Genomic DNA, 22183 nt, shown 5'->3' with positions numbered 1-22183 from the left:
AGACCCCACTTTTTCTGCACTCTGGCAGAGGTTCAGGAGGCCAGCTGTCTGGAAAATTGTAGGAAGAGGAAATGTACAATAGAAAGCAATTGCATTAGAAAGTAGTTCCAGGATCTTCCCTGGTGGCTCAGTGGTCAAGAATCTTGCCTGCTAAATGGAGACACGGGTTCGATCCCTGATCTAGGAAGATGCCACATGTTGCAGAGTGACTAAGCCTGTGCACCCTAGGGCCCGGCTCCGCGACACGCACCACAACTAGAGACTAGCCCTCACTTGCCACAACTAGAGAAAGCCCGCGCACAGCAACGAAGACCCAGCGCAAGCAAAAATAAATACAATAAAAAAATTCTTTTAAAAGTTCGTTCCAGTTCTCTTTTTGCATCCAACTCTTTGCCTGAGTGAGAAAGAGGGAACAAGTCGGTAAAAGTAGGTAAGTGGTTTTATGCAGTTTTACCTGGGCTCTCCCCTCCTCCTCCCCATCCCCTTCCCTCTGTTCTTGTCAAAATTGTGGCAAACAGCAGTGGGTGCCGGAACTTCCTTAGTTTGTGACTTTCCAAATTGGAGGCATCCAATAGAGGGCTTTTACCACTTGTGGTTCTTTTACCCAGATGTCTGCACACCAACACATTGGAGAACAGTCATCTAGTGTACCATTTTGCCTTCAGAAAGAGATTTTTATTAGTCAAATCATTCTTATATGTAAATATTCTACGGAAACAAGACTCTTCTAAAATATCTATACTAACCTCTATTAAAGGTTGAAACATCCTTGCTGCTACTGCTGCTAAGTCGCCTCAGTCGTGTCCAACTCTGTGCCACCCCATAGACGGCAGCCCACCCAGCTCCGCCGTCCCTGGGATTCTCCAGGCAAGAATACTGGAGTGGGTTGCCATTTCCTTCTCCAGTGCATGAAAGGGAAAAGTGAAAGTGAAGTCGCTCAGTCATGTCCGACTCTTAGCGACCCCATGGACTGTAGCCTACCAGGCTCCTCTGTCCATGGGATTTTCCAGGCAAGAGTACCGGAGTGGGGTGCCATTGAAACATCCTTAGAGTCACATAAACCTGATTCATTCACCCTAATATCAATCTTTTCTTTTGCAAATGAAATCCATTTTCTCTCTCAGAAACTTCTGCACATAGAACGCTAATGCCAATACCAGTAACTGAAGATAAGCTGTTATCAAATCAACCTCCATAAGTTTTATTTCCTGTTTATTCATGCTATATTCTCTGTATGTTTTGATTTGTTAAGGGGGCAGTTTCCGTGTGTTGCCTATTTGTGTAGAATTACCCTTGGGGTGAATGACTCACCATTTTCCCTCCTTCCCTCCTTTTATTCTCCCTTTCTCTCCATCTTTCCCTCCCTCCCCTCCTTTCTGTTTCACAGTACAGGGAAGGAATGTGAACATACATTGAAGCCTTTGTACTTGTATTCAGTCCAGTTTCATTCCTTTCCCTTCACAGGTAGCCAGGATTCTGAAACTGGTGTTCTTTCCTATCCTTGTTTTCATATATTTTTTTTTTTTCACCATGTTGGCTCATACGGTAAAGAATCTGCCTGCAGTGCAGGAGACCCAGGTTCGATCCCTGGGTCGGGAAGATCGCCTGCAGAAGGGAATGGCTACCCCCTCCAGTATTCTGGCCTGGAAAACTCCATGGACAAGAGAATTACAGTCCATGGGGTTAGAAAGAGTTGGACACAACTGAGTGACTAACACTTTCACTTTTCACTTTCATCTGTCCGTTAGCAATTTTATATTGATTCAAGTTTTAACATATACATTTATATTCACATAATGTTATGTTATGTCTCACTCAACATTATCTTTTTGGATTTTCTATTTTAGAATTTATTTAGATTTTGTATTTTTGCTTTTTTCCATCTGCTTCATTTTTCACCTTTTATTCAATTGCCAATATCTCAAGTTCCCTTTTTAAAATTTTTTTCTTCTTTTCATTTAAAAGTTATTATTTCTATTCTCTTAATGTTTATTCTTAGAAATTGTTAATAGAATGTAAAGTTAATCAATATGTCTTCTCCTCTAAACTAATACTGGGTTTTATGACTGTTTAAACTCAGATCTTCCTTTACAGTGCTTTGTGTAATTGTTGACTGGTGTATTCAGTTCAGTTCAGTCGCTCAGTCATATCTGACTCTTTGCAACCCTGTGGAACACAGCAGGCCAGGCTTCCCTGTCCATCACCAACCCCCGAGCTTGCTCAAACTCATGTCCATCGAGTCAGTGATGCCATCCAACCATCTCATCCTCTATTGTCCCCTTCTCCTCCCACCTTCAATCTTTCCCAGCATTAGGGTCTTTTCAAATGAGTCAGTTCTTTGCATCAGGTGGTCAAAGTATTGGAGCTTCAGCTTCAGCATTAGTCCTTCCAGTGAATATTAAGGACTGATTTCCTTTAGTATTGACTGGTTTGATCTCCTTGCAGTCCAAGGGACTCTCAAGAGTCTTCTCCAACACCACAGTTCAAAAGCATCAATTCTTCGGCATTCAGCTTTCCTTATAGTCCAACTCTCACATCCATACCTGACTCCTAGAAAAACCATAGCTTTGACTAGAAGGACCTTTGTTGGCAAAGTAATGTCTCTGCTTTTTAATATGCTACCTAGGTTGGTCATAGCTTTTCTTCCAAGGAGCAAGCATCTTTTAATTTCATGGCTGCAGTCACCATCTGCAGTGATTTTGGAGCCCAAGAAAATAAAGTCTCTCACTGTTTCCATTGTTTCCCCATTTGTCTGCCGTGAAGTGATGGGACCAGATGCCATGATCTTAGTTTTCTGAATGTTGAGCTTTAAGCCAACTTTTTCACTCTCCTCTTTCACTTTCATCAAGAGGCTCTTTAGTTCTTCTTCACTTTCTGCCATAAGGGTGGTGTCATCTGCGTATCTGAGGTTATTGATAATTCTCCTGGTAATCTTGATTCCAGTTTGTGCTTCATCCAGCCTGGCACTTCGCGTGATATGCTCTGCATATAAGTTAAATAAGCAGGGTGACAATATACAGCCTCAACGTACTCCTTTCTCGATTTGGAACCAGTCTGTTGTTTCATGTCCAGTTCTAACTGTTGCTTCTTGACGTGCATACAGATTTCTCAGGAGGCAGGTGAGGTGGTCTAGTATTCCCATCTCTTGAAGAATTTTCCACAGTTTGTTGTGATCCACATAAAGGGTTTGGTGTAGTCAATAAAGCAGAAGTAGATGTTTTTCTGGAACTCCCTTTCTTTATCAATGATCCAACAGATGTTGGCAATTTGATCTCTGGTTCCTCTGGCTTTTCACAATCCAGGTTGAACATCTGGAAGCTCACAGTTCATGTACTAGTGTACTAGACTAATTGGTATTTAGACTAATTAGTATCAGACTGGTGTATTAGTATTACCTTATTTTTAAAGTCCTCTCAAATTAGTATCAGTTTTATTATTTACAGTAAATCATTATTTAATTTTGACAATGTGTTTACCAATTTCTTTATTCATCCTTATGGTCTCCACTACTTTCTTCTGAATTCAATTGCTTTTCTTACTGAAGCAAACCTTATGGTAGATCTTTTAGGAAGAGTTGATGAATGGGAAACTCCCAGACTTTGTTGGTTTGAAATTTCTGCTTCACTCTCAGTCTGAAATAAAAATTTAGTTGGTATAGAATTCTAGGATGAGGATTATTCCTCTTAGCAACATAAAGATGCCATTTGTTTCCCATAGACATCTATGGTGACTGATGACAAGTTTGATGATGGTCTAATTGGACACTTTTTTGCTTTTTGTTTTCAGAGTATCTGCTTTGGTTGCTTTTAAGATTTTTCTTCCTACCATTGCCATTCCAAAGTTGCATCAGAGTATATCAAATTGTGAATTTTAAAAATACTTCTGTGATGTGTTCATGCTTCTGAAATCTGAAGACTCGTTTATGTTTTGCTTTATATCTAGAAAATTCTCAGGTATAATTTTTCTTAAATATTACCTCTTTCTCACTTTCTCTATTTTTTTTGTTTGAAATTTCTACTTGATATATATTGAAACTTCTTAATCTGTGTTTGATGGCTCTTAGCCACAATTTCATAGTTTTTCTGTCCCACATTCTGAGAAATTTCTTCCAGTCTATCTTCTGGTTTGTGGATTCTTTCTTCATTTTTGTCTTAACTATTCATTACCCTTTCCATTGAATTTTTAATTTCAGTGACTATGATTTTCATTTATAGAGACTCAATTTGGTTCTTTTTCAGAGTTGTTTATTCTGTTTTTATGTTGTCTTCTTTTTTTTCACTCTCTTCTATGCCTCGGTTTATATCTTTAGTCATGTTGTAGGCATTTCATAGTCTCTCAGAATGTTCTTTTATATGCACTTCTCTGAGTGCTGATTCTCCCCCCTACTATATCTGTTGACTCACCCACAGTAGTTTATTCTTTTATAGACCTTGTAATTTTTGACTATGAACTTATCTTTAATTATGTTTCCTTCCCAGGAGATGTGAAAACATTCCCATGGAATGAGTGTACATTTTTACTACTTAGAGAGGTTTCAAATATCCTGGCTTGATTTTTAAATTTTATTTCTCAACTTAGGATTCCTGAGTCAAGCATGTAGTATAAATTCAGCCCCCATGTGCTCAGGCCTGGAGTTGCCATTTCTCAAAGGTGTTTTTCTCCCATCCAAGATCCCAGACATACAAGACACTATTTAGCAATGCAACCAAACTTTACTATAGTGGCCTCATTTGGAAGAGTTTCATTTTTCTAACATAATAAGAAGGTTGGAAGTAGCAAGAGCAGGGAAGAAATACTGTCATCCATGTCCTTTTCCTCAAGCTCCTTGTATCTTCCTGCCTCTTCATCCTTAAGGAATGGCTTTTACCACTCTGCTCGTTTCATGGTGACAAACTGGCCTATTCTGCTTCCAGCCTCATGGCCGCAGCCCAGGTGGGAAAAGGGAGAAGAAAGCAACAAGAAAGAAGGAATGGCCTCCAGATCAGGAAAACCAAACTCTCCCTGAAATCCCTAGCCCACTCTGCTTACATCTCATTGGCTGAAACTGTATCACATGGTCACCCCCAGCTGCAAGGATGTAGCCACTCAGCTTCCACGTAAGGTCTTGCCTTTGATGTTTCTCTTCATTTGTGCCACTTAAGATTTCTTTTGCCTTCCTCTACAACTTGGCTGCTAAAACACATTTTAATTCATTCTATCCATTTTCTTCCCCTCTGAGTCCTTTCAGAGGTCTGAGATCTCACAGGTTTTCTCTTATTTCTTCAGCCTCAGATATCCACACTGTGGGGTTAGGGTGGGCAGTCCTTCCCAGAAAACGTTGTACTTGTTTTCTTTTTTTTTTTTTTTTTTTTTAATAATTTTTATTTATTTCTTGGCTGTGCTGGCTCTTCATTGCTGTGCAGGTTTTTCTCTAGTTGCGATGGGCAGGGACTACTCGTGGTTGTGGTGCGTGAGCTTCTCATCGTGGTGGCTTCTCTTGTTGTGGAGCACCGACTCCAGAGTGCACAGGCAACAGTAGTTGCGGCACGTGGCGTCAGGAGCTGTGGTTCCTGGGCCCTAGAGTACAGGCTCACTGGCTGCGGCATGGCATGTGGGATCTTCCCGGCTCAGGGATGGAACCTGCATCTCCTGCATTGGCAGGCAGATTCTTCACCGCTGAGTCACCGGGGAAGCCCTATACTTGGTTTTAAAAGCAATTCTGATACCTGTAACTGGGGACACAACGCTCAAAATTCGTACAAGAGGCAGTGGGCAGACTGGTTCAGATATTCCTTAACCTTTAATTAATTATCCTGATCATTTGCTCCACTGGCCACTTAAGCACTCCGTAACTGCTGAGCTTAGCACCCTCCTGAGAAGAATGGTTCCCATCTCCATAGCAGCCTCACTGGTGCTAGTTTCAATGTGCGGTTTCCTCTGGCTTATCCGTCAATAGGCATCCGTCCGCTTTCTTGTCTTTCATAAATTTGTCAGATTTTCTAATTGACTGTTGGTGCTTTTTCTTGCTTAAGCACTATTATGGAAATACTAGTTTTTGTGTGTCATCGTTTCAACTGGATTTTGGGAAGTAGGCTGAGGAAATGTTTATATACAGTTTGCAACCTTGAATCTCCAAATATATGCTCATGCATCCTATTTGCTCAGCACTAAGCCTGGCACTAAGTGAAACAAGAGAATACCCAGTGTAATATCTAATCCTTAGCACCAGTGGTGTGCTGTAGCCAGCTTTCACCAAGTCGCAAGAACCAATGGATAAAATTTCAAGAATTTTATGACTTGGTTGACTTTGCTTTGACATCTTGAAATTGACCATGGTAGCAGTATTTATACCACTGAAATCAGCAAATACTATGAATCAGCCCCTTCGCCTCTGAGAGCTGGTTGGTAGACATTTGTCTGTACACCACTAATCTTTAGTAACATAACACATATACTGAAGAAAAAGAGAAGTCCAAGCAAGATAGCCATCAAGTACAAACCAGACACTCCAAATGCTAAGGAATTCAGACAGCAGGAATCATTGTTGACTGTAACAGCTGAGGAAGGTTGGCAAGGTAGCAGCAGTGCAGACAGAGCATTGCTGAACTTGTCAAAGTGAAAGAGTGGGCTCTGAAGCCAGAGTTTGAGTTCTAGCTCTTTCACTTACAGCTGTGTGACCTGGAAGAATTACTAAATCTCTCTAGTAAGCGTAACGACAGTCAGCATTTACCAACTCCTTATCATGGGTAGACACTGTGCTAGGTGCTTTTCCACAGATGAACTTAATCCTTACTTTCATCATATGCAAAATGCTGTCTACTGAAAGGGTATTCCATGACATGATTCATGTAAAGAGCAAAGTCTCCATAAAATATGGTAAAACCGCCAAATTTCTTATAGAAGGTAAGCAATTTCTACATGCAGATTTTTCCTACAAGGCCTTGAAAGATGGGTTTGTCTGGTTATGTGAAGGGACTAGCAGAGGGCATTTCAGCCAAAGGGGAGGTGGATCCCAAAGCACAGAGAAAAGGCAAATAGGAGTGTGGGCCCTGGTTCTGATGCTAGCCTGAATGGAGCAGAAACTGTACTGTGGGTGGGGGATGGGGTAGTCGGATGAGGATAGATTGTACTGAGTCCAGTGTTCTAAGCAGAGAACTTTGCATTTCACCTGATGGGAACTAAGGGAGCCACTCTAAGTTCTTGAAGGGGTGGAGAAATTATTAAAATGGAATTTTTAAGAATAGGATTCTGGCAGGCAGGCACTTATGCAGAATGCATTGGGGAGGGGGCAAAGGCAGAAGCAAGAGGTGGCAGAAATAGGGGAGAAAAAGCCAGATCTGAGAGGCAGTTCAAAAGACAAAAAGAGTAAGATTGTTTTATAAGTCATTGAGCCAGAAATATGTAGTCATGATACTTGGAGGAGTAATCTGGACCAGGAATTAAGAAAAATAAGAAATGGTTACCAAAGGAGAAGGGGGACAGGGGAAGGATAAATTAAGAGTTTGAGATTAACAGGTACTACTGTATAACACGAGAAACTATGTTTAATGTCCTGTAATAACCTATAATGGAAAAAAAATCTGACAATGAATAGATACATACATATAACTGGATCACTTTGCTGTATACCTGAAACTAACATAACATTGTAAATTAGCTATACTTAAATTTAAAAAAATAAGGGAGAATCTGTCTTTATCCCTACCTCCTAGATCCTCCCCCAGCAAACAAAACTAAACTATTCTAATTTAAAAGGACATATGTATATTTTAATCAGCAGAAAGTTTTTTTTAAACATTCCATGTGGGTTTTGGTATTTACTTTTAATTAGATTAAATTAATAGGAATAAAGTTTTTGAGAGTTTGTTTAGTTTTGTAACTGAATATCATGGCATGTGTAGTTAATCTTGTTTTCCTAAATACCCACAAAATGATGTTAAATAATGGTTTTATCATGGTTTGGAGCTAGAATTTTTTTCTTAACCTTTGCAGAGGGTGGAGAAAGGGGGCAGGACACGCAACTGGGTAGCACAAGGAGTGTGTTAGTGAATGTTCATGTGCACCTGTCAGCAGGACTGACGCTAGAGGTTGACCCTACTGTGGGGAGGCTGGACGTGGAGTGCCCAGACCTGGCCTCGCTCGTGTCCTGAGCAACAGCCAGCAGGGACACCGTGGGCTGTGTGTGGCACCTCACCATTCTGGCAACAGCTGACCGTGGCGAAGGCCTCCGGGGACCTTTACGCTGCTCAACCCAGTGGAGAGTTCTTGGTCCCCTGCTCAACCCAGTGGAGAGCCCTTGGTCCCCATCTTTCTTGAGTTCTGAGCAGCCTTGACATTGACTCACTCTCTCCTTTGTGAAAAACACTTTTTCCTTTTATCTCGTGAGGCGCTATATCCTTCTGATTCTTTTCCCTCCTCTCTGGCTAATCCTTTTTGATAAGTTTATCACCCAGATGTTAAATTTTGAAGCTTTCGACACTTATTCCTAAAGTCCTTTTCCCTTTTTGCTCTCTCACTCTTTTGTTTTTACTGTTGACTCTCTACCTCAAATTCACTGCTTCCCGTGGTTACCACCTATATGCCGGTGATTCCTAAAGTTCTCTCTCCAACCTGACCTTTCCTTTGAATCCTAAACCTAGAGCCAACTGCTCACTCAACAACCTTTGCTGTCTCAAAGGTGCCACAGATTCAGCAGGTTCTAAAGTGCATGGTCTTTTCCCTCAAGTGTTGTCCTCTTTCAGTTTTGCCCGTTTTCATCGTAAGTCACCTGTGTTCATCGGAAACCTAGCCAGAAACTTCGGCATCCTCCCCAATGCCCTCATCTCTCCACCCTGCTTTTCTACCAAGGGTCCAAATCTATCCCCAAACCCTGAAAAGTTTACCTCCTAAATAGCTTTCGGCTATATCTACATTTTTGTATCTCTGTGTTAACCATTGTGCAATTACCTGGCTTAATGTAATAAATGCCTGATTTGTTTTCCAGAACCTACTTTTGTTTCTTTTCAATAATCTATTGGGCTTTCTGAATAGTAGTTGCTCATCTTTTCCAAACACAAATTTGGTCATGTTCCCTTGGGCCTCACAAAATCCTTTCTATCTGTCAGGATAACTTAGGTAATACTGTAGTAACAACTGCAGAAATCTCGTTAGCTTTCAACAGCAGCAGCTTACTGCTCATTCACAACATATCTGTGGCTTTGCTCTGTGGAAATCCCACTTTGGGATTCAAGCTGATGAAGCAGGCTCTGTGTGGAACATTGCTGGTCACTGTGGCTATGACAGTGACCAAAGAGAAGGTGAGAGCTGCATGGTGGCTCTTAAAACTTCTGTCTGAAAGGGACACACGTCACTGCTGCCCACATTTCATTGGCAGGCAGGTCTCAAAGTCTCTTCTTTTTATTTTTTTAAAAATAATTTTATTTATTTATTTTTTATTTTTGGCTGTACTGGGTCTTTGTCACTGTGCTTGGGATTTCTCCAGTGGGGTCTCCTCTTCTTTGTGGTCCGCGGGCTTCTCATTGCCGTGGCTTCTCTCGGGGAGCACAGGTTCTAGGCATGTGGGCTCAGTAGCTGGGGCTTGTGGGCTTAGTTGCTCCACGGCATGTGGGATCTTCCCAGACGGGGAATCGAGCCCATGTTCCCTGCGCTGGAAGGCAGATTTTTATCCACTGGACCACCAGGGAAGTCCCACAAAGTCTCTTCTGAGTTCAGTACGGAGGGATGCATAATCTTTTCACAGGGAGAAATGCTGGAGGAAGTGAAGCCAGAATATTTGGTGACCAAGAATGCAATTTACCATACTCTTCAGTGACTTCCTGTTGTTCTGAGGATAAAAAACTTAGCAGGCCTACAAGACTCTTGGTGATGTCTGAACTCTTCCTTCCCTACCCCTTGCTGCCTGTACTCTTAACTACATTATTCTTTCATTCTTTGAAAGGCCACACACTCTGCTTTTCAGGGTCCTTGAACATGCGGATCCTTCTATCTGTTCTCGTGTCTGTCCTCCTTTCCCCATTTTATTCCACGATTTCTTCATGTCTCAGCTAGGTTGTCACTTCTACCCAGAAACTTTTCCTGGTCCCTCCCCTCCAGCCTAGGTCAGCTTCCTTTGTCCTATGCTTGCAGAGAACTGTATTCTTTTCCTTCAGAGCACTAATGTGAACTTTTAATTATCAACCCACTGGTGTGATTAGGTGATGAATGTCTGTCTTCCCTGTCCTGACTCTGAGATCCATGTCTGCTCCAAAAGAACTATGTCTGTTTTGCTCATCATTGTAGACAGCACCCAACATGATGCTTTAAAAACATGGTGGATCTTCAGTGACACTTGATTGAATGAATGAAGGAGAAGGAAGTTGAAATGCTTAGAAGAACCACAGGAAGAACTGAGTATGTTTAGCCTGGAGAAGAGAATGCTCCTGTGGAACCGGCTAAAAGCTACACATGTATGAAGGTGAAGGGCTTCCATGGGAAAGTGGGAGTACATTTATTTTTATTCCTTCAGAGAGCATAACTAGGCCCAAAGTTTAGAAGTTAGGGAAAATGCAAATCATGGAAGCAACCTAAATGTCCACTGACATGCGAATGGATAAAGAAGACTATGTGTGTGTTTGTGTGTGTATATAAATATATATATTGGGCTTCCCTTGTGGCTCAGCTGGTAAAGAATCTGCAATGTGGGAGACCTGGGTTTGATCTCTGGGTTGGGAAGATCCCCTGGAGAAGGGAAAGGCTACCCACTCCAGTATTCTGGCCTGGAGAATTCCATGGACTGTATAGTCCACGGGGTCACAAAGAGTCGGACACGACTGAGCGACTTTCATTTTCACTTCACTTTCATATATATATATATATTACTCAGCCATAAAATGAATGAAATAATGCCATATGTAGCAACATGGATGGATCTAGAGGTTATCATAGTATATGAAGTAAGTCTGATAGAGAAAGACAAGTATCATATGATATTACTTATATGTGGAATCTTCAAAAAGATACAACTGAACTTGTTTACAAAACAGAAACAGACTTGTAGACATAGAAAACAAACTCATGGTTCCCAAAGGGGAAAGGGGGGAGAAGGATGAACTAGGAGTATAGAATTAACATATACACACTACTATATATAAAATAGATAAGGACCTACTGTATATAGCACAGGGAACTATAATCAATATCTTGTCATAACCTATAATGGAAAAGAATCTGAAGATAATGTACACACATAACTGAATCAGTATGCTATACACCTGAAACTAACACAACATTGTAAATCAACTATACTCCAATTAAAAAAAGAAAGAAGTTAGAGGCAATGAATCAGATTTCAGTTCACAGTAAAAATAAACTTTTTGATAAAGTGAGTATCGATATTAGAAATTGTATGTTCTTTGTATTTGTTCAAGTAGAAAATGTCAAAAGACATTTTAGATCGCAGTGGTAATGAAAGGTAATATTTGATCCCCAAACTCCAAACTGGCATAATGCTATAAGAAAATAGAGATTGCAAGCAAGGAGGCAAGAAAAATATAGGGCACCAATTATCAGGTAATATAACTGTGCCTCTAGCGTGGCACAGGAAATAGGTGCCATATAAATGTTCTCATCTTGGTTTGAAATTTCTAACTGACACAGAAGATCTTCAGGTAGATCCTTTCCGATCTATGCCTTCATCTATAATTGCTTAAATAAATTGATTACAGATGTGTCTTTTTTGGAGTGCCAAGGGAGTAGGCAAAATAATTTATAAACAGAAACTGCCTTAGATAACGAAAAACTACAAAACTATATATCATGACATGCTGAATAGTGCTTAAATAATAGCAAACAGTTATATATACCATGAAAGCTATGTGTTAATTTCATTTTCAAAAGCTATTATATACATACATATAACATACATGTAGCATACTTTTAAAAACTTCCCTCTTTTACGTTTTTGTCAGAATAACAGGTGCATGGCTTACATTACATGGTTTAAAAAAAGTATGGATGAGGTTATAACATTATAATACATTCAGTAGATTTAAATCACCATTGTAATAAATATAAGGCAACATTTTACAGACTATTAGCTCAGAAGGAGTCATGTGACATTGGAATAGTTAAAACGAGTTTTCTTGAAGGAGGAGCACTTAAGTGAGTCCCTAGAAATGGGGTAGGTTTTTATGGACGGATGAACAGGAAGAAATACAGTGTATATGACCATCAGGTTCTAGATCTTCTGAGTCAGTTTTGATTTCAAATATGACCATGATCCTCCAAGTACGGTCGTAATTGCTCAAGCTGGTGGGTTTGAAATACGGTCAATGTAGACATGAATGAGTGCATGGAAGTGAAATAGGGGATGGCTAAGCAATGAGTCAAGTGGGTCAGTGCTTAATCAGAGCAGGCATTGGGGCTGGGCAGAGCAGCAAGTAAGAGTCATCTCCCATCGTCCAATCGACAGCTATCTGTCCACGTTGTCGGATCCTTCCCTACTCCCGAGCCCCATGGTAAACTCATGTGACATCCTGACGTCCCAGGGGAAGAAACGTTTGCAATGGTTGGAAATGTGATAGAACAAGAAACATGCAATCAGTACGTGCAATCGGCTGCATAGATTGTGAAACAATAGTCATGGTACTATTTGTTCTGCGACAGGATAAAAATTGTAAATCTTGCATGAGATAGAAACTCTAGCTTGAGAGAGGGCTGCCAGGTCACGTTGTGCCGCTCTCCCCTCCCTCTTCCACCTCCTCAGTCCCGTCTTTCCAGCTGGTGTCTGCCCCTGGGGCACAGGACACAGGTTTTGGAGGGCAGAGCAGTTTGGTGAGATTTTGCTCAAACGCTGTAGACTTCTTGTTTTTCTCCACTATGATGGTGAAAAGGCACTAGAAATAAGGTAGAAAAAGGGAGGTGGGGATTGAGAGAGTGTGTGTCTGTGTTCAGTTGCTCAGTCATGTCCTGTTCTTTGCAACCCTGTGGACTGTAGCCCACCAGGCTCCCCTGTCCATGGGATTTTCCCAGCAAGAACTAAAAGCAAACTAGATTTTCAGGGGTTTTTTGTTTTTTTGTCTTTCTAGGCTATGAATATAATGTTTATGAACAAGAAAAAGGTGCCTATGAAATACATAGAATGTAAAACCATGAATCCATTCAGAGGAAGCATCTCCATAGAATGAAAACATCTGATCATTTTTAACTTTTCTTGGGTCTTGGGTCCAAAATTCATCATAACAGTTTTAAACTGCTGTACTACATAGGAGTGTTTAGGAGGGGCTACATAAAAATATGAATAGTAAGGCAAGATGCATTGTTTTAGTGTCATTTTTCTTTTGTTGATTCTTACTTGAATCTCTTCATTTTATTGTTTTCATTCAATAAGAGTCTCTCTTTAATTAAGAAAATCCAGTGTCTGGCAACGACATGGTAAAATCACAAGGCCAAAGAGATGTGACTGTGGGCATGGCAGAAGGATTCTTGTTCTTGTTATCCTCATTATGCAAAAAAATACCATACACTGAACTTTATTCATGAATATGAAGTCTTCCTCTTGATAGTGTGCGTAATCTCACACTTCACTGTTAGAATTGTCTAGGTTCCTTCCTTAGGGCTTCCCTGATGGCTCAGTTGGTAAAGAATCCACCTTCAGTGCAAGAGACACTGGTTTGATTCCTGGGTCGGGAAGATCCGCTGGAGAAGGGATAGGCTACCCACTCCAGTAGTCTTGGGCTTCCCTTGTGGTTCAGTTGGTAAAGAATCCACCTGCAATGTGGGAGACCTGGGTTGGGAAGATCCCCTGGAGAAGGGAAAGCCCACCCACTCCAGTATTCTGGCCTGGAGAATTCCATGGACTGTATAGTCCGTGGGGTCGCAAAGAGTCGGACGCGACTGAGCGACTTTCACTTTCAGTTCCTTCAGTCCTCCTAAGTCTACAATATTATCACTATGTTCATACCAAATAGAGATCTGTTAAAAGCTAAAAGTGGCTTCTTTTCTCATCTCCTGTTGCTGCTGTTCCTTTCAGTGGACTCAGCTTTCGACTGTGGGTCACAGCAGCTCTGAACACACGGTCACGTAATTCACTAGTGTTTAGACAGGACCTGTGTCTCAGCCAATTAACACATTCATTCAAACCCATTTCTGAAAAATGGTTAAAAACCACCTTGTAGGGTTTGTGCTCATAGGAAGAGCAACCTGTGGGCACTAATAAACATGGTTGTATCTTACGAGATAAATACACTTATTAAATATATTTAGTTTTGTTTTTGATTTGGTACCACCCTCCCCTCCCCTAAATTGTCTTTAAGCTGGTGAGAAAGTCGGCTTCACTGAGGCAGAAGAGAAATGAGATGCATTTAGGTTTAGGGGAATGGTTCTACATTCTGGTTTGGATGAATTACAGAAGTCAGTGATTCTCCCAGTGATCTCCCCAAAATGCCAGTGAAGTGAAAGTCACTCAGTTGTGTCCAACTCTTTGCAACCCCATGGACTGTATAGTCCATGGAATTCTCCAGGCCAGAATACTGGAGTGGGTAGCCTTTCCCTTCTCCAGGGGATCTTCCCAACCCAGGGATCGAACCCAGGTCTCCTGCTTTGCAGACGGATTCTTTATCAGCTGAGCCACAAAATGCCAAATGACAGGAAAAAAAGGTTGCGGCAAGTGTGCCAGCTAAAATGATAGACAAAGTAAATATAACTGTTGAAGACAATAATTTAATGTAAATTCACGTACCTAGGGCTTCCTTGTTGGCTCAGATGGTAAAGAATCTGCCTGCAATGCAGAAAACCTGGGTTTGATCCCTGGGTCGGGAAGGTCCCCTGGAGGAGGGCATGGCAACCCACTCTAGTATTTTCGCCTGGGAAATCCCATGGATAGAGGAGCCTGGTGGGTTACAGTTCACAGAGTTGTAAAGAGTCAGACATAACTGAGCGACTAACACTTCCACTTTTCACATAGCGAAGTTTGGCCTAGACAAAAATATTTCTTGCTCCTGTTTAAGTGCATTAAAGACAGCAATCTAGGCAATATATTTTGATTCATTACTAACTTTCCTCACAACTTTTAAAAAATCTTGGTGTAATCAGGTCACTGATTCAAAAACATTTGTTGAGTGCCGACATTGTGACAGACCATATATACTGTGCTACTGCATATTGCTTTACGACTTATTCTTTCCTCATTCTCCTCCTCCTTTTCCTTCTATCTCTGAGACCTCTTAAACTTTCCTACTTAGATTTGTCTTAATTTTTTTCCTCAAGCTTTGTTTGCAACATATGAATGTGAAGTTTTCCCACAAAATCTATTTTTTCCCGTTTCAACCCTCTTGGAAAGGAATGTCCTTCAACTGAAAAAGTGGAAAATATCCACTAGTTTTAAACATAAATATAATCATGCAAATATATAATGATGCTGTTTCTTTAGCTGTGATGAAATGATGAACTTGGTCATTGCTATGTTTATTTGGTATGTGACCTTGCTTTTCAGGGAGCTTCTGTCCACTTTGAGAACCACCTTACATTCCTTACTCAGTGGACCAACAAGGACAAAGCAGCCCAAATAAGAGTGAAATAATTTCAACAACCTTGAAAACGTGTAAGAAAGTGGAGCCAACAGAAAGCCTTCATTCTCTGTGTTTATACTGGTACCAATCTTAACAGCACGCCATTAACTCAACCTAAAGCTATGCTTTTTAAAACATTCAAGTTCAAGGGCATCCCATTTATAACTAACCATGTTCCAGACCTATAAAATATTTGCAGTAACAATCCAAACTGGCATATGAGTTAAAGCTCACTCTGGGCTGCTCAAGTTTACACGATCAGCCTGGGACTGGCTCGTCTCATCGCATCGGAGCGCAATAGCTCATGATCAAGTGCGATTCACATCTCACGATCCTAGGAACCGGTGTACATGGATGCACAGTTATATTATTATTAAATCCAATTGCTTTGCAATTAACCTGATATGACACCTATACAAATGATTCAAATAAAGAGCCTCATGTTTCACAGGAGACAATCAATAAAGTGAAATCACAGCTACTGACAACGCCAGCAATTTGGCTCGTTACTATAGTGCTACGTTTTTCTCAGGTCGAGGCTGCTGCTCCCCTGTTGAAGCACAGCTACCATAACTTTCAACTACTGGCAATGCTCATACCTCACAGAAGCATAACATTCCAATATACTTGGGTATTCCTAACCCATCTTTGCTGAGTCATGAAAAGTTACAATCAATCTGGTGTGTACTAAATCATACATCTTTCTTCTTTGTTCCCCAAAGGAACGAGAGCTCCTTTCTCCAGGAAAGGCTCCATAATAGTGAAAAGGAAAATAGTTGCCCTGTTGATTGTGTATGTTCTTAGGAAAAAAAAAAACAAAACAAAACAATTCTGACGCTTCGTCTTGCACAAATGTTTTACAACTGTCCAAAAACAAAACCAAATCATAACAGCATCTGTCCCAGTTATTATTATTGTTATTATTATTCTGTAGCTTAATCATCTCAATTTCAACTAAGTAAAAGCACTTCACAGCTACAACCCTGATCTAAATCAACATTTTGTAAAAATGTTACAACCTTCTTTTTCTCTCACCCTCTTTTGGCAGATTTTTGCCAGTGTGTGTGTTTGTCAGACAACTGGTTGTAGAGAATCGACTTCTTGAGAGCAGAGACTGTATATGTCTTTTCAAGATCTAACAGACTTATGCACAGACATTCCATAGGTATTTGATGACACCCTATTTAAGTAGTGCCTCGTTGAGACCTCATAACTCCTTAGGTAGACCGAACTTGACCTTTGGAATATTTAGGACAGGCACTGATCAAAAAATGTGTTTTTCCCCATGTCTCTTTTTATATACTTGTTTTTAAACAGAGACCAGTCAACTCAGGGTATGTTTCCATGAGGCCATTTTCATCTCCTGAAATGGGGAGAATAGAGCATTAAGTATGAGAAATGTGTCTCTCTTTAAACAACCAGCGTGGCTGATTGAAAACAATGATTTATTTAATACTCTAAGCAGAGTCTGTTCTCCATGAATCATACTGTATACATAATGGTGATGAAAATGTTCAGTTTGACATTTCTCCCTGGCCAGGAAGGAAACCATGCGGGTGAATCATGGTTTGGTGATGACTGTCCTGAGGAAGCTAAACTGGGAAGCCACAGGTTAAAAAAGGAATGGACAGAGAATCCTTAACAGGAATGAATGCAATGGTCATCAACTCCCAGAAGGCAACCGATGCCCCCTTCCGCTGCTTAAACCCAGACGAGAGTCTGCAGAAGAGGAGTTCCTAGAGAGAAACTCTGAAAGCAGAGGGAATCAAACACACCGTGTGTGTAGAGTGACTGGGAACGAGAAACAGGACTTGTCCTTGAGGGAAGGGAGATAAATGGCTGCCTGTTTGAGGAACACGATTGCACGCACTCACTCCTGTGAAAGAAATTCATTTAAAAGCAATTGGATTAGAAATGGAGATTTACATGGATGGGTTTAACGAAGAGGAGCGTGTGAGAGACCGTCAAGATGTGCATCAGTCATTTGCTCAAAACTGTAAACAGCATTGACGACTTAGGATAACAGTGTTAAGTGGGAAAATGGGCCACTAACTTGTAATTAAACTATGACTGCAATTATGTTAAATATGTGTGTTATGGATAACAACTGATCAGGAATCCAGAGAAATTAACATAGTTGTTATGTTAATGGAGTGATGTTATTTGTTTTCCATGGTTTAAACTGTGTGGGTGTGAAAGTGAGGGAGAGATTATACATTGACTTTGATAGTAAGACAGTGACATAAGGAATAATAGACAAGGAATCAGTAAACTGGTGTTGAAGTTTCACCCTGCACGCCAGCTGTGAACCTAACCTCTCCAAGCCTCAGTGTCTTTATATTGAAAATGGAAATAACAGCACCCACCCTGCACCAATAGGGTAGTGAAACACTTTGTAAATTGAAAGTATTTTGTGAGATCACGTGACAGATTAAGATCAGAGTGCTGTATAGATCAGATACTTAGAGAGTCCAGAACTCAAACAGTGATCCCCAAACTCTTGTCTCCACAGTCACACAGGAGCTGGACAACGTGTGTTAGATCATAACTGTTCGATGTACAGATTACAATCACTTATTAGGCGCCAACTAATTGTTTTGCTAACCAGGTTTCCCAACACCATTTATAGAATAATCCATTTTTCTTCCATTTGACATGATTTGAAGTGCTCCCTTTATCATATACCTGAGTTTATTTCTAAACTCTACTGTTCCTTTGCTTACCATTCCCTTTTAACTTTATGACTATTGTAGCTTTGTAATATTTGTAATTTTGTTGGGCAACTTTTTATGGCTTTAAAAATAAAATAGTATCCAGGGTAGAGTGGGAGCTATTAAGGTGGCTAACCAAGCTTGGGCCCCCCAAAATTAAGTAACCAGCCTGAGGGTGCACAGCGGTATAGCATAGTCTTAGAAGTGTCTTCGGAAACAGACAAAGTTTAGTTTAAATTCTGATTTGTTACTTATCAGCTGGGTGGCCCAACATACATCATTTAATCTCTAATCTTCTTTCTTCATCTGTAAATGGACAATAACACCACCTACCTCAGAGTGTTGTGCTGGGGATTAAATTACAAAATGAACTGAATTTCCCTAACACCGTGCTGGCAGGTGGTCCTCCTTTGTATGCACTCCTAGCGGTGAGGACATAGTTTCCCTTTCTTAGATTTTCTTGCATCTGCAAAATGGAGAAGAGCCAAAAATTATCACCAGCTTCTACACAGCATCCTGAGGGCTGGCTTTGAGAGATACATGATAACTACAGTAAGGAAACAAGGCATTTAAAGTGTACGTACATATTCGGTGCTCCCTGGCTGTGGCAAAGCACACACTGTGTCCCAGATAATCTGTAAAACGCACTGTCATCATGCAGCCAAGAACACGGATGTCAACCATGTAGGAATGCCAGGCAGTATGTTCCCGTTAGACTTGAGGGGAGAGGGGGCATTGTCAAGGGCGGTGGAGACCTGGTGGGGAACAGGGGAGAAATAAGGGGGCCTCTCTTCTGCTCTGACAAGTTTGGATTTTAAGTGATTTGGGGGCAGAGATCCTATCTATTACCTCCTTTCTTGTAGTTTCTAGAAGATGATCTAATATTTACGGTATTCGATGATTAGAGTGAAGAGATGTCACATAGGGCCTCATAGTGACCCTCTGCCTCAAACAGTGGCCAGGATGACTTTTGTGGGAAGCTGCTTTCTTCTCTCCCTTGGAAGTGATGGGTGGAGTCTGCCTACAGTTAATTTTAATGAAGACCTGACGTGATGTGCTAGAATCTTGGCTATTCACACAACATGGAGCCAGCCAGCCAGGTTGGACAAGAATAATCTCAGTTCCCCCTCACTGTAGGCTTTAGAACAAGTCAAGTCCAGCTAAAAAGTATTTATTTATTGAGTGATTTTGTGCTAGTACTATAAAAAGGTATACAAAAAGGACGTTATCTGACATTCACGAAGTTGGACAGATAAGAAATATAGTAAAATAATAATAGACACCATCTGTTAAGCCCCTGACTTGTGCTGTGCACTACTGTTGTTGTTTAGTTACCCAGTTATGTCTGACTCTGGACTGCAGCACACCAGACTTCCCTGTCCTTCATCCCCTGGAGTTTGCTCAAACTCATGTCCATCGAGTTGGTGATGCCATCCAACCATCTCATCCTCTGTCGTCCCCTTCTCCTGCTGTCAACCTTTCCCAGAATCGGGGTCTTTTCCAATGTTCACATCAGGTGGTCAAAGTATTGGAGTTTCAGCTTCAGCATCAGTCCTTCCAATGAATACTCAGGGTTGATTTCCTTTAGGACTGATATGTTTATAGTACCTCATCTAATTCACGAATGCTTTTCACAAAGTGTCGATTCTGTGCCAGGCATCCTGGTTGCTGGGAACACCTCAGGCTGAAGGAGGAAGAGGACCCTGCCTTTGGAGAACCTACGTTCTGGTGCTTATGAGCATGTGAGTATATAAAATCACTTCACATTATGCTACGTGTGGTAAAGACCAGGAAAGCAGGGTAAAGGGACAGACAGGGATTTGAGAGTGTGTAGGGGATGTTTTAGGGGAAGCAGCTCTGAAGACGTGAGCTAGAGGAGCGGAATGAGCTGTGCACGGCCGTGAGGATGGGTGTCCCAGGCAGAGAGAATAGCAAGCGTACAGGGGCTGGACTGAGCTGAGCATGTACACTTCAGGCCCAGGGTGGCTGCGATGGGCTGAGGGAGAAGGAGGGGCAGAAGCAGCAGGACAGACACACAACGATGAGCATTTCAGGCTTCACTCTGAGGACAAGGGGAAGCTCTCAGGAAATTCTGGGCCGAGGAGGGTCACCTGGAAACAGACCCCGAGGTGGAGATCTACAGGCTAAGACTTATTGTCCCGTGACTGTGAGCAGCTGAGAGAAGCAGGCCTGGGTAGAGGCAGACGTGGGTTCACTCAGCGGGTCCTGCTGGAAGCTGTGGGGTTGGGATGGCCCTTCAGCGTGTTCCCAAACTGAGGCAAAGGGCTGGACCCTGTAAGCCGGCATCAGTTGCTGTCTCCCAAGAGGGGCTACGAACTCTGGGCGAGGCAGCTCCCTTGCGGGCGATGCTTGAAGAGGCTTGCGCCTGTGGGCCACCCGCAGTCACCACCGTAGCATCGGGGCAGTGACACCTCAGTGACACTGGCACAGTCACCCCTGAAGATGCGATCTCTGCGGCACACCTTAGGGTCACTACAGATCTGTTCATCTTTTAATTCTCGTAACAATTCCTCAGCTTGGGCATTTTTTGTGTCCTTTCTGAGACTCAGGGAATTTAAGAAACTTGTTCAAGGTCACACACCTAGCGGATGTTGGATTTGAATTTAGGTCCCTCTGAGTTCAGAGAACATGTACTTTTAAAAAATGTGGTAAAATCTACATGACATAAAACTGATCGTTTTAGCCATTTTTAAATGTACAGTTCAGTGGCATTCAGTAATCAATATATAACCATTACCACCATCCATCTCTAGAAGTCTTTCCATCATGCAAAACTGAAGCTCTGTACCCATTAAGCAGTAAGATACTATAACAATAATATTGATATTAAGCCATTACTTCCCATTTTTCTCTCTCCAGCCCCTGGAAACCATTCTACTTCCTGCTCTGTGAATTTGACTATTCAAAGTACCTCATATATGTAGAATCAAACACCGTGTTTTTCATTTTGTGACTAGCTTACTTATCGTAAAGATTTCAAAGTTCATCCACGTTGTAACATGTCAGAATTTCCTTCTTTTTTCAGCCTGAAAACACTCCTATGTCTGTATCCACTACCTCTTGTCTATCTATTCTTCTGTTGATAGGCATACGTATCCACTACCTCTTGTCTATCTATTCTTCTGTTGATAGGCATACGCATCCACTACCTCTTGTCTATCTATTCTTCTGTTGATAGGCATACGCATCCACTACCTCTTGTCTATCTATTCTTCTGTGATAGGCATATGTGTTGCTTCCACTTACTGGCTGTTGTGAATAATGCTAGGAATACTGGTATACAAATACCTATTTGAACTCCTGCTTTCCATTCTTTTGAGTATATACCTAGAAATGGAATTGCTAGATCATATGGTAATTCTATCTCTAACTTTTTGAGGGACTGCCATACTGTTTCTCACAGTGGTTGCACCATTTTATGTTCCCAACAGCATTGCCCAGGAGTTCTAACTTCTCCACATCCTCACCAGCAATTTTCTTTCCTTCTCTTTGCTTTCCCTCCCTCACTCCCTTCTTCCTCCTTCCCTTCCTTCCTTCCCTTCCTTCCTTCTCTCTCTTTCTTTTCATTCTCTATGATATAGCCATCCTAATAGGTGTACAGCGGTATCTCATTGTGGTTCGAAGACCATGGCACCTTTTCAAGCTGCCACGCTGTCTCTCAGTCAGATAGGACCTCAAGATGGCCAGCATGCATCCAATTCCACCATTCCATTTGTGGGTGGAAATGGTGACAACACCAGGTTAAGACCCAAACTCAGTAAACTTCCCTGGATTAACAGTGAGCTGCAGCAGAACACATTCTGAATCACCCAGACACCTAAAGAACGATACAAAATTTGGCACTTTATAAGAGTTAATCTTTAAAGTCTTTGCTCAAAGACCTTAAAATACAGCATAGACTCTATGCTCTTCTTTACATATTTAAAA

At 41.4% G+C, this 22183-nt stretch overlaps 1 long non-coding RNA gene across 1 annotated transcript in view; it reads right to left on the bottom strand.

The window, feature by feature from the left end:
* Positions 1-22183, bottom strand: part of LOC145521305 (uncharacterized) — an 82997-nt gene that overhangs the window by 10938 nt on the left and 49876 nt on the right. Inside the window, exon 5 of the long non-coding RNA XR_014065306.1 lies at positions 18569-18701. This is a non-coding gene — a long non-coding RNA (uncharacterized LOC145521305). The remainder of the gene's footprint in view (positions 1-18568; positions 18702-22183) is intronic.

Source organism: Giraffa tippelskirchi, chromosome 9 (assembly GCF_054371585.1).
Source record: "Giraffa tippelskirchi isolate mGirTip1 chromosome 9, T2T-mGirTip1v1.2.pri, whole genome shotgun sequence".
NCBI lineage: Eukaryota > Metazoa > Chordata > Mammalia > Artiodactyla > Giraffidae > Giraffa > Giraffa tippelskirchi.
The sequence above is the reverse complement of the archived record's forward strand: the minus strand, read 5'-3'. Positions and strand labels throughout refer to the sequence as shown.